Below are 13,518 nucleotides of genomic sequence, written 5' to 3' on the forward strand. Positions count from 1 at the left end.
CCTGCTGGCCACACTCCTCTTAATGCACCCCAGGATCCCATTGGCCTGCTTGGCAACCAGGGCATACTGCTGTCTCATGGTCAGCTTGTCATCCACCAGGACTCATTCGTAAAATGCGCTTTAAACAGAAGATGCGTATGCTCACTGTGGTAAGCATTGCATTCCCCATCCGTAGGGCTCCCTTGTTTTCAGGTGAATCTGGAGCACTGCTACAGCTGCCAACAAGTATCTTTTCCTTTGGTTTGTTATTGTTGAACAATTTGTCTGAACTACATGCAATTACACTATTACTGTCTGCCAATCCAGCTTTATAATCTTGCCTTTTATGAAAAAATATAGTTAGTGTTGCTTTGATACCCGGTAAGGGTGACCCGCCCAGTAAAAATAGTTTTGCATTAAATGCTTACAATTGGGGATAAACAATAGTTACCAATGAATGAAAAGGGGGAGATCAATTAAATACGGCTGTTTATTTGAATGTAGACATCTGACTATGTTTATTGTTATATATTGAGTATTGTACGCTTTTGTGTGCTTTTGTGGGCTCAGTGAATTATGATCAGTTTGGATTTGCTTAAAATTGAGCTTTTAGCAAAATAGAAAAAGTAGTATTTTACAGAACTATTTAGCATATTTTGTTGGGCTTCTACAGTAAAGCTAGACTGATGATACTCAAGTTCAGTAAAAGTACCTGAAGATTTTTTTGTAACTGATGCAAAATTCTTTGATCTTTATCACAGAGACAACACAAAACCCCAAGGATTTGGCCAGACTTCATGAAATAAGTAAGTACGAATTAAGATTGTTGTTGCGTAGTTCAGATTCTCTGCGAGATTATGTAATCTTAAACTTCGGTTTAAGCTCCTTAGCCTGTAGGGCTTTGTTAGTGGGATGTTCTGTTGTTTAGTTTTATGTTCATAAATATTCTTCCTGTGAACAATGCATTTCACAATTGAGTCCTTGGTATTTTTTCCTCCTTAGTTATGATTCATTGCCATAATACTCTTGCTATTCAAGTTTCAGTTAATTCTGGTAGTAGACTAATTTGGTGTAAGTGAATGTGGTTTGGAGAGACTGTATGAGTTACTAGGCTTGTTAAGTGATAACGTTTTGCCTTCCAATGATTGCAGTGAAATCCTGCTTTACCTGCAAACATTTTAAATTCTAAGTGTGGCTGTATCAAGATTGTACTGGTATGAGTAGGCTCTTCGTTGGTCCTCTTTCAGTTTCCTGAATAAAATAGGGTCAAATATGTCTAGGTTTTGAGGAGCTGGGCCTCCTGAGAAAATAAGATTTTACTGACACAAAGCTGAGAAAATACCTGGATTGTTTTGGAAATCTACCTATGGTTAAGATGTTATCGCTCTCATAGCAGCAGCAGCCAGCCTATACGAAATACCAGCTGCTCCAGAGTCCTAGTTTAAGGTACAGAGGAAATAGGACAGTGAACTGTGTTGTCAAGAGATGGGCACACATTCTGTTAGGCTAAATCTACTGTGAAGTGTGTTTTCCAGCAATGGGATGAGGGAACAAGTTGATAGTGGGATTACCTCAAAAACATGCAGTTCTTTGTCAGAGCTTATCTCTTAGATGCCAGGTTAATAGTCAAGTGGTAGTTGCATTGTATTATTAAGAGGCATCAAAAATGGAAGGATGGACTGCCATTTAAGCAATCTTCTTTCCTAATCTAACAGAAGTCTGTTTGGTTGGGCTTGGCACTGAAGTCCTGCAGAACAGGTCATTTATTTATTACGTTTATTTTAGTATGTTTGTGTAGCCAGGTTACTGACTATTTGAGCCTATCTATTTCTGATATGGCAGTGTGTGAATCTAGAAGAGCTTGTCTGATAATGCACGTCTTTTTTGACTGTGTAGAAAAACATAGTAATTTGTGGCAGAAAAACATTGCAGGCTGGGCCAAGCTATACTTTATGAGGAACTGTGCTAAATAGGAATGGAAGCTATTTTGTGTAGCTGTGAGTTCAAGAAATGCTTGAGATATTACTAAAGGTAATTCTGTGTGACAAGTAAACAGTGATTGAATTTTACTCCTATGTCTGGTTGAATTTCAAATGTAAATTTTGGTAGTCAAGCATAGTGATTTCTTAAATATCTGAACAATATTTTGAGTGCTGTTATGTTGCAGGCATCAACCAACTTACTGGAAAAAGTGATTACTGCAAAGGTGTGGTGGCAGAGAAAGCAATAAAAAGCCCGGAATGTTCTGCTCTGCTGTCATCTGAAGGCTTCATTCCAAAACGTTGGCTTTTGACCCAGATGTGTTTAGTCAGGCTTAACCTTTCTTACATGGAGCAACCTTTAAAAAAGATCAGATCTACAGGTCATTATGGGTGGAGTAGACTCATAAAAGATACCCCACAAATTTTTAATCATAGTCATTATCATCTTTGTGACCCATTACAAGAGTGTGAGATAGATTATATGCTTCTTAACACCTAGACATGCAAGCTGATGATGGCTCTGTTTTTAAAGAGGGTGTATGATGACTGAATATGTTACCAGCTTTGGAGCCAAGTTAGAGTGGGGCCTGGTATTATCACTGTTATTTCAGTATTTTGTTTCAGACTGTGGTTTAGCTACTGTTACTAAATATATGCATCAGAGCAGTCTGCAGTTTAACAGGTGAACCTCCTAGTGTTTAGAGGGCGAGCAGAAGACAGCATTTAAGCTGTACATAAGTGCTCTGCTGGGGTCAAAGGCACACACATGTGCCTGTTTTGTTTTTGTACATAGAATATCATGCAAGGGACAGTTTGTGGGCAATCAGAAGATTTTTATGTAAATTTGCATGTTGATAGCAGCAGGAAATCACTATGGCGGCTCTAGATTTTAGCCTAGTGATTTCCATATGCTTGGGGTTCTGTAGCTCAGCTTCTGAGCAGCTGGAGTATGTTTTCTGTGTATGGTTACAATAAAATGGCATTGATATGGGAGGTGGAGTCGGACAAAAATATGTTGTTAGGGCTAACTAGGGACTCCTTGAAGTACTTTTTTCCCTAGAAAATGAAGTTTGACTGAGGAATTGTATTTATTTTGACAGACTGTCTCTGGAAAACTTTCTAGGTCCTGTAGGATAGAATTTGTACTTGGCAAAGATCATCAGAATGGAGAGGTGGTTGGAGTGTTGAGACCCAGTAAACTCCAAATGAGGAACAGCCAAGAAGGGAACTTCGAGTTGTTTCTCTGACCAGTGCTGTGAGCGAGTGTTTTTCTGTATGGCTCCATCTGTATTCATTAATTATTTAAATTTATTTAGATTTAAATTATTTAAATTGCATGTTTTGATAAGTACCTGTTGAAACTTGTCTCTTTATCTTTTTGTAAAGGTTTGAGTTTTTTCCCCCCTCATACAACTAGTATGAGAGGAGTCCAGTATATGTATGCAGGTAGTCTTGAGAATGCATTCACTAGTGCTATAGTTTTTCTTAACAGTAATTTAAAACATGTCTTCCAAATTTTAGGAAGATAAATGGAAAAATGAAGTTATACAGCATAAAACCAAGTTTTCCTCTTGGAGTTCTACCAAAGTTAGTAAATCGAGTGTCAGTTACTACATTATCGTAACCGCTGTGGGTTCCTGATAGAAGCTGAGTAAATGGTTATTGAGCTGTGTCCTGAGAGACAACAATGTGGGCAATTTCAAATCCAAGCCTGGTGGTGTTTGATTCTGAAATGCAACTTCTTATTGAGATGTATGTTAACAGCTTTATGTCTTCCAGTGTAATGAGGGTCTGGTTTTACTATTCTCTTGATGGCAACTGTTAAAATATTGATGGGAATGGTGTTTAGTGTAGGTATGCTGTAAATTAATACCTTTTGCGTTGTTACTGCTTGTAAAGTTGAACCAAAGTAAGAGTTACTTTGTCCATCGTTTTATTAAATTTCACTGTTTCCTGAATTTGGGAACAAGTCCAGCTCTTTTGGACTCCTCCACAGAAAAAGAAACGTTCTCCACTGCGGTGATTAAGCATTTCTCAGGAAGAAGAGGAAAGTCTTGTTATCATTTTAGGATTTTTCTGGTCTATCTGTTGCTAGTACTGATAGACTAACTATGTCTCTTCAGCTTGTGGCTATGGCATTCTATTATAATTGTCTCTTCAGTCATGTGAAGGCTGCATTTTTTTTAACTTCTGCTATATTACTTCATTTTTTGTCTTATTAAATCAAATAATTCAACAAATTCCAAACCTCCACCATGCTTGTGCAAGCTTTATAACTTTACCTCACTGACCAAATCAGATACAACTGTTCATGTAATCTTAGTTGACATTGTAGCTGTATATTTATCATAAGATTTCCTAAAATATTGTTTTCGGCTTTTATCTCAAGGATTTCTTATTTGTGTGAGTGTGCATGCGAATTTTCAGGAAAGGTGCTGAGTGTCTCATTCTCAAGAGATCAAGTGAAGGTGTAAAGAACTTAAAAGTTTCGGCAGTATTGTGCGTATTATCAACACAAAAATTTGGTTTTAAAAGCTTCATTTTCCATTTAATATAGATTTTAATATTGCTTGTACTGGGATAAATGAGTAGTTTCTGATGAAGTTAAAATTGATTCTTCTGAAAGAGTGCTTAATATTTTTACTGTGGGCAAAAGCGTAGGTGAAAAAACCTGTAAAATCTCTTAAAGGACAGTGTATCTTGGTCCTTAAGCTACATTTATGTAAATTATATACTAAAGTACAACTCTGGGACAAGAGTTAGGGAACACATTATTTCTTATTTTATTTTTGTTGCCAGTTTTAACATTTCTTATAGGATGTAAAGGGCCAAAACTGTAACAAGATGAGGCTTCTTTGATTTTTATATTACTTCCTGAGCCTTACCGTTACTATTTTTAGACTTTAGATAAAGCATCTTTATATGTCTATAGGAAAGAAAATTCTAACAATAGCAGTGCATTACTGGAAACATGAAACGTGTCTCAAACAACCTTTATTTATTTTTTTTTTTAATGGCAACTATGGACCTGATTTCCGTGGTTCATGGTTTGTCACACCTCCCTTCTGCCTGAATAATGAAGACTCATCTTAGGTAGAGACTAAAGTTCCAATGGATTAAGCATATCCTGTGAATTGCTAGTATTAGCAGGAAACTTGTGACTATGACCCACCAAGGGCAGTGCTTTACTGCAGATCTTGTCATTTTGAGTTTTAAAAGAAATGAAGATGTTGTGGCCTGAATTGAATTTGGAATAGGGTTAAGAATTTGCAGGAGGATGACTCAAGTTTAGATGGTTAAAAGGCATAGGCTTCACAATTCATATCCTGATTATGGAAACACTGAAAGATCGGTTATATTTGCAACTGCAAATTTGTCGCTATTCAAAGTGGTGACATGTCTTTTGAAATCATCTGTTACAGTCAAGATAGTTGCCTTGGAATATGGCTGGAACCATATTTTGCAATTGGATTCTTAGACTTTGCAATTGGATACTAGTTTTCCTCCATAGTATGACCAAAATTGTTTACATAAATGCAGATAATTTCTAGAGATGCATCATAAGTGGCACCAGAATCCAGTAAAATAAATGAACACTGAAAACATGAATTAAAATTCCGTAATATAAATGCTGAGCACGTGCTTTTTAGCCTTTAGCCCTCCTTCCTTTTCTGATTTTCTCCAATTATCCCAATTATGTTTCCTTTTATCTTTTACCTTTTTTTCCTTGGGAAGCATTATCCCCTTTGTATCAGTTTTGTGTCATATTTGTATCTAGGCTGCTGCCAGATGGACTTTCACAAAGGTCTGCTAAGTCTTTTGGGACTTCATGTATGTGAAAGTGACCTGAATAGATCCAGTTGTGGAACTGGGATTATGCTTTGTAAGGGTGCTGTGAGTTTGATCTGTAAGCATTGCCCTGGTATTAGAGACCGATCATAAGGCCATTTCATTCTGGAACACTGCAAAATGCCATACTAATTGTGTTACGTGCACTGGAGTCCTACGCTTTCCTGGTTCAACAGCAGTGGAGCAGTCCCATTAGACTATGAAGTAATGTGTGCCACTTGATTTGTCCTCAGCTGAACTTGATGTACAGGCCTCATACAATAAAGTCTAAAATACAAAGAATGAACATGTAGTACAAGTACTTTACAGACTTTAAATTCATGCTGACGCTACCCATCCTAAGGAGTTTTTAAATACAGTGAGCATACATTATACAGAGATGTTATTTTATTTTAAGGTAGGAATAGTTATGTTACCAAGTTCACGGTTACAATGATTTTGATTCTTGGAGAGAAACTGCTTCAATAGACTCATTTCTAAAGGTACTATAAAATTTGTGCTTACATTAGGGACTGTATACATCTACAGATGAAACCGTGATATTGCTCTCTTGGCAGATATTTGAAGAGATCTTTCATGTCTGTTGCTATTGAGCATTTGCCACCTTATGAGCTTTAACTTGATGTACAGTATGTTACCTCATTTATTTCTGAGTGACTAGACTTAAAATACTAAAGGCAATTTCACATGTGAAATGATATGAAGAAGTTGTCCTTTCATGTGTTTTCTTTTTGAGTAATGCTTTATGAAATAAATATTTAGAAGAAAAGTGAATGGAAAGATACAACTCAACAGCTGAAGTTCAGCATAAACTGACAATAGAAGATTTTGACATACATCAAGACAACTCACTAAGCTGGAATAAAAATTAGCATCATGGTTAGCAGTCTTCCACTACGGTACAGACAGTGTGCTCCAAACTAAATTTGTAGTGTGTCCTAAAAAAAAAAAAAAAATGCTGACATACCTTGAAGTTCTCTTTTACATGAACTAGTAAATAAACTCCTAACCTCATTTCACTTGAAGATGCAAGCTGGATGGGAATCCATCTACTTGGATAATGTTATTATAACAACACTGTGGAGCACCTGCTAAATATAGATGTAACAAACTCAGACAGGATGTTCTTTCATGCTTGTCTTTTCAAGTGAACCATTGGATGCTTCTGCTTCACAGACTACTCACTAATGCACACTCCGCTTTACCTTTTCTTTCTGCAGCCACAAGATAGCTTCTTAACACATTGAACTTCGGTGTTTTCACTTGGTAACACTCACATCTAGCAAAACTTTGAAACTCCAGCCTTAAGAGTAATATATTTGTGCTTTTGAAAGAAGTTGAACAGTACTAGAGGAAGAAAAGCGTGTGACTGAATGATTGGGGGGGGGGGGGAAATGTCCTCAGAAACAGCATGTGTAGGGCAATGTGTGGAGTCAGCCTGGGTGTGTAGGTTATAGGGATGTGTCAGGAAGGAGTTAGTCTTCCTGGGTATGGCGAAGGGACAATGTATGTTTGTTAACGGCAGAGAGAGACACAGTTGAATGTTATAGCATAGAAGTAACTAGCATTTGTGTGAATGAATTGTCACTGTGTAAGAGCACACAAAAAAGTTAAAAACTTAATTTGGGAAAGAGTAGTAGGTGGCCGGATTACCCCACAAATTGCTAACAGACTGAGGTGCTAAGAATGAGAGACAACTGCAGCTGATGGTAGAAAAGGCTCATCCAAGGACCAGAATCAAAGCAAAGAGTGCAAAGAAGGCAATGGTTGCTGAGGTGGACAGTTAACCCACCAAAATCTAAAATGAGGCACAAAAACTGGACAGAAGAGAGTAATGGAGAACAGAGCAGACGTGTAGCAAGGTCTGCAAGCAAGTAGGCGTTCCTGGGGAGCTGGGCATTGGTTGTGGCCTGATTCCTGTTGAAGTTTGGAACTTTATTTCTTAAAAGGAAGACAAAATGCTACTTCATAGAGGGCATAAATATGTAAAAAGTTTGGGAGTAGGAGAAAACATATGGAATATACATTGAGTCACCTTGCTTTTAAGAATTTCTGTATTTCTCAGTTTCCTTCCTGTTTTTCCTTTCTTGCCTTCATGCCTGCTTCTTTCTACTGCAATCAGGTTATCCTGACAGTAAGGAAGTCATATGAGGCATAACCATTGCTCATAGAAGAATAATTATCTCTGTTTCACTGTGTGGAAGGGCTGGTCTGTTCAAAGATTACTTAAACTTTTATCATAGTTGATTGTACTCCAACAGACAACAGTAACAAAAAAAAGCCCCAGGAAGCTGCTAATTGATTTGTATTTTTAGTGTTTTGTTTGCATTTTGTTTAAATTTCATTTATTTTAATGCTTCGTTGCTCTTCCTCCAGTTCCAGACAGCTTCTCTGAACGGCCTGAATGAGTGTTCATTCTTATGGTATACATCAAATACATGCATCTTTGAACACTTCCTGTAAAAATGCACAGGTTGGAAAAGATAGGCCATTTTTTTTTCCCTTCACATAGGTTCTAAGTCTTCGAACATATACAGCAACTCTCTTGAAATATGATATTAAGTCTCAGTTACTCTGCTGTAGAAAAGCACACAGGATGGTACAGCGTCATCTGTGAAAGCCACATCAATCTTACACTAAGAACTACAGCTTATCCCCAGGATGGGTGATCAGTGTTAATGCTGTCCATTCCCCTTTAGGAGATCTTTCAAGACAGATGTTTTTAGTGGATGGTGTAAAGATGTTGCAGAGCTTGGGAGGGAAAACTGAAGGTTGAATTCTAGATGGAAAAAGGCAGAAGTGGTCAGATGGTTATTTTCTTTCTTCTGTGGCTCATTTTGATGTGCTGTATAGCTTAGTATGTGTCTGTTGCCTGAATCCTCCTCTTAAAAATTTTAGCCAGGCTAATTATTGATTGTGTGTGCAGTCCAGAGGTTGGAAGTAGGATCTACCTTCTGCCTTCATCTCTTATTATATGTATTGATGACCTTTATAATTTGATGACTATGCTGCACTTATCCTTTATTGGTGCTGGATAAAATATTTATTTCATAGTATTGTGCTAATATGCGTAGTAGAATTGTCTGTATGCATTTTTTTTAAGGAAATAGAAGACTTCAAAGTACAAAATTAGATGTATGTAGATAGAAATTTTGTGTAAGCATAACTTGTGTCTTGCTGCACCTAAGTGTTTATTTGGTAACACTTTTCCCCTCCCCACCTCCTACTACAAAATAACTCAGTCCTATTCCTGTATTTTTCATTTTCGTCATTGAAAATCTGGGGGATTAGGCCTATGGTGGTTTTCTAACATTTTTGTACTATTTTATATTATCCAAGTTGTTTCTGTGTCTGTATTTTGGAAGAGCTCTTAGTGAAGTAAATGTAGGTATCTTATCAAAGTTCAAGTAAAATTAAGTTTTCCATTCTCAACATTCTGACATCTGTCTTCGATAATATGTCTTGCTGTGTGGATATAGATGAAGAAACCTGGAATAATTGAAATCAAGTCTGAGAATTCAATGTAAAAATAAAAACATTCTCTGTAATTTAGAAGAAAATTCCCATATGGGCAGACAGTTCTAGAACTTGTCACTTCAGCGCTTCTTATAACCTCCTTTGAAGGTTTTTTTTACACTGTTTCATGGAAACAGCAGGATCACTGTCTTACCTAGTAGCATTATTTCTATGACTTTAATGGTAATCTTGTGCAGAAATGAGCTGCAAAGTGAGTGAAGTAGATCGTGTAAACTCATATTAGCCGTGATACTGATTTTACTGGTAAGGAATATTTTCAAAGAGTAAGCCAGGCAAGACTGGCCTGCATAAACCCTAAACAATTACTTTGCAATGGTGAAGTAAAACTAACCATTTTTACTTGATTTTGAAATAGTATACAAAAATTTTAAACTTTCCTTTAAAAAGTGCCCCACCCACCCACCAGCTCTTCCAGCAGTAGACACATCTCGAATTGGCCTCTGCTGTGCAAAACAGGACTGAAATAATTGCAAGTTAACTTTTTTCTTTTGCTCCTCAGCTGTTTTCTAGAACAAAATGATTGTTGTTTGCGAACAGATAGGCAGTGGGTTCTAGGCTGATCTGGAAGTAAAGTGACGTGGAACTATAGAAAGAATTTCTGAAAACTAAAGTAACGAGAGTGAGCATCAAGAAAGAGTGGAACAGGAAGGAAAGGCAGGTATGAATGGCAAAAAAAAAGAATCAACAAAAATGCTTTTATGCTGCAGCTGGTAAAAATGGTATTTCATTTGCCCATCTGAATTAAGGTTTTGGTCTTTGCATCAGTGAAAGCATGTTTTCTGCTGCTGCCAGCTACCATTTTGAGAACCTTGTTGCATATGAAATTCATGATATTTCCTCCTTGACAAAGAAGCCAACATTTTGTTCCTAGTGATGACTAAACAGGAGAATGCCTCTGAAAATGTGCTTAACTTTAATTTTATTATGCTCTGGGGGTTTTGTTATAGAGAAGTCATCTGCAGAGTTGCAGTAAGAAAATATAAATCTCTTCAGAAGGGAAACAAGTTCATTCCACAAGCTGTACATACACAGGCTTAAAATCACATTGTCTTCAGGAGGAACACAAAGCATCCGATTACTTAGATGACACTTCTATCATGTGGTAGATTAAACAACATTAATTCCCCCCATTCTTTGTTGAGAAGGGAATAGTTGCTTACCTGCAAGCTAGACATGTCAGTTTATGTATCTAATGATATCTGTACTTTGGTACATTTCTAATAGGTGCAGAAAATAAAGCAGGTATTTTTCTGTATTGTTTTTTCAGACAATTGTTGTTAACTGTTCTGATGTGCTTACCGTATACCAAACTGTTGTAAGCCGATGACAAGGCCTGTGGACCTAGGCATTCTTGTATTCAGGAACTTTCGTACTAAAAACATCACTTCCAAGGCACAACGCTACAGCTTACAATAACCTCCCGCAGATCAAACCATGTAATTCAAGTGCAACTCCTAGAGTATCACTCTTCATATTTTTTTCCACAATTAGTTTGCAGGATGGAAACCTCTGCTGGGATGGGGGAGGCTTGGTTTTGCTTGTATCTTCTCGTCATCAGATATAGGCTATTCTAAATACAGACTCAAAAATGCCAAAATATAGTTTAAATCCTAACAGTCGTCCTGCCTTGGAGTAGAGTAACAGACCAGATGACATTTTAAGTCCTACTTTTTCAAATCCTTGTCCTAGAAAGAAAGCGTTTTTTTCTGATTCTTTGCCCTTGGGAGCAGGGTAGTCTGACCAGTAGCTATGTGTCATTTATACAAAAGGAGATAAATTGTCAGTCAGCTGTCACTGCTGAAGATCTGTGATGACACTGTGGCATGCAAAAATAAGTGGTATCTATTGTGGTATGTCCATGAACCGTTTAAGACTTGAAGCATTAGAAGTAATATAAGTACTGGTTATCATTTTGCACATTTCTCTCTGTTACCATAACAAGAAGAATTTTTACTCTGAATCAGGGTTTCTGACGATAAAACCTGTTTTTGGAATGTATTTCTGTTAGTATGCTGGAGAACAAGACTCAGCATGTGCTAGGATTCTCAATCTTCTTTGACATTCATGATTTCTATCACAGTTGCTTTTTTTCTTTTCTTTTTTTTAACGAATATCGGATCTTCATAATGCCAGCAAGGATGTCCTGTTACCAGGCAAAAGAAATCCCAGGAGGCAATAAATGGAATTGATGTGGGCTTTTTTTAACTCTTTTTACTCCTAAAATAACGAGTAGCATGCAGGGTTTCAGAACAAGATTTGGTATGTGTTTATTCTGGTAATAACTGCCATATGCTATTTTTCTTTTTTCTTCAATCATCTACTCTCATAAGGGGAGTTGAACACTAACAGAACATAACTGTAAAGAGAGTCACCTTGAGTACATTCCATTGTGTTATTATACACTCATGCAATCAAACTGCTTGACAGCCAGGGTAACTATACCCAAATGCATTTTGCGTATAAAATAGCTGTTAAACATGACACAAATGCAGAGCCTTAAAGCTAGTTTTCAAAGATGTCTGAAAGAAAGAGAGAAGGAAAATAGGGATTTCCTTAATATTGGACTATGCTGTCAGAGTTTCAGAAAGAGTTATGACAATATGGTGGTAATCAGGCAGTGCTGTCACTTACTATTAAAAGGCATACATGATGATATACCTCTTCATATATCTTTTTCCGCTGGCTGCGTGGTTATCTCCTTGCAAAACAAACATGAATCATGCATAAGACATGCATGTATTTTTCCCCTTTTCTCCTGAATTAGGTGTTGAGTCAGAAACAGTGTAGTACAAAAACTTCTCACTGCTGTTGGAGGGCAAAGGCAGTAAAGCTGAGACTGACAAATGCGTTCAGGAGCCCGATTCCCATTGAAATCTGTAGGAATTGGGTGCATAAGGGCACTTGCAAGTGCGGGTCTGACTTCTGGCTAGGCTGCATAACAATGTTATTGGGAGGAACCACAGATGGGGTGGAATCAACCAGCACGTTTTGGTTTCCACTTCCATTCTTGTGTTGGTCCCACCCATTGTTTAAACAGCGCTAGTCAGCACTCGGACCACCATCAGCGATGAGTTTGCCGACAGCTTGTTCTTTGTGGCGGTCAAGTTGAGCTTTCCATTGACAGTAGCCCACAGCAGAGACTCCTTAGTTTCTGTGTGTCAGCTTTCCTTATTTTGATTCCTGCATCAGCCACAGATGTCTCAGTGTATGATGTATTTTGTCTCTCACTTTTCAACTTAAAAAGATAGTCCTTTCTGCAACTGGTAGCGTGCAGTTTGCATTGGTATTTGAGAAAGGGAAAGATTCCATACTTTGGAAAGCTGTTTGTTTTATGTTTGTGTGCAATTAAATGTAAATGTACTCCTCTCCCCTGTTCAAAAAAAAAAAAAAAAAAAAAAAAGAAAAAGAAAAGGTTTTAATCCTGAATTTCTGTGGTAACGTGTTTTGTAGCTATGTGATGAGATACTTTTGTATTCTTTTCAACCAACTGTAGCAAAGGTGCATGACCATTTTTATTCACTGATTTTTTCCAGACACGGCACAGTGATCTTACTTTTAAAGGGAAGTGAGTGTTGTTATAACAACATTTATCAGTTTTGTACTAGAAGTGGGTGATGTTGGTCTAATCATTTAAGCTTAGTTAGCAGAGTGGGGAAATGCGTCAGCTCTACTAGTGATATGGTTGGGAGTTTTGTGATGTAAAAATTCCTACCAATTTTATTGCAGGGCTACTGAGAACCACAGTTGTTGCAAAGGTGAGGTGACAGCACTGATTCCAGGTCTTCCACTCTGCTATGTGTGTCCCATCTTCTGGATGCCCACAGTTCACATGCTCTGAAATTAAATTTAAAACATGCTCAAACAGTGTTTATATCTACTGTCACTACATTGTGCAAACATAGCTATCAATGTCTTCTGAGCTGCCATCTGCCTTGAAGAATTTCTTGTGATGCTGCCCACACAAGAGACTTTGCAGATGGAAGTTGTAGCACAAGCTCGCAGCCTTTGCCTTCTATCCTGAGGTTGAAACTGAAGATAGAATTTGCTTGTTGGCAGATAAAAAATCAAAATCACTGGAACCGCCTAGATATATAGAACAAATTTGTATTAGAACAGATGTGGATGTATGAAAGGTGATGTAGAGGCACTAGCTTTTCCAACAGTGCCATTC

General features: G+C 37.5%; 1 long non-coding RNA gene across 3 annotated transcripts in view; it reads left to right on the top strand.

The window, feature by feature from the left end:
- Window positions 1-13,518, top strand: part of LOC142362307 (uncharacterized) — a 142,972-nt gene that overhangs the window by 2,385 nt on the left and 127,069 nt on the right. For all 3 annotated transcript variants that reach the window (XR_012764940.1, XR_012764942.1, XR_012764941.1), the window contains exon 2: window positions 741-785. This is a non-coding gene — a long non-coding RNA (uncharacterized LOC142362307). The remainder of the gene's footprint in view (window positions 1-740; window positions 786-13,518) is intronic.

The sequence above is a fragment of the Opisthocomus hoazin genome, chromosome 8 (assembly GCF_030867145.1).
Source record: "Opisthocomus hoazin isolate bOpiHoa1 chromosome 8, bOpiHoa1.hap1, whole genome shotgun sequence".
Lineage (NCBI taxonomy): Eukaryota > Metazoa > Chordata > Aves > Opisthocomiformes > Opisthocomidae > Opisthocomus > Opisthocomus hoazin.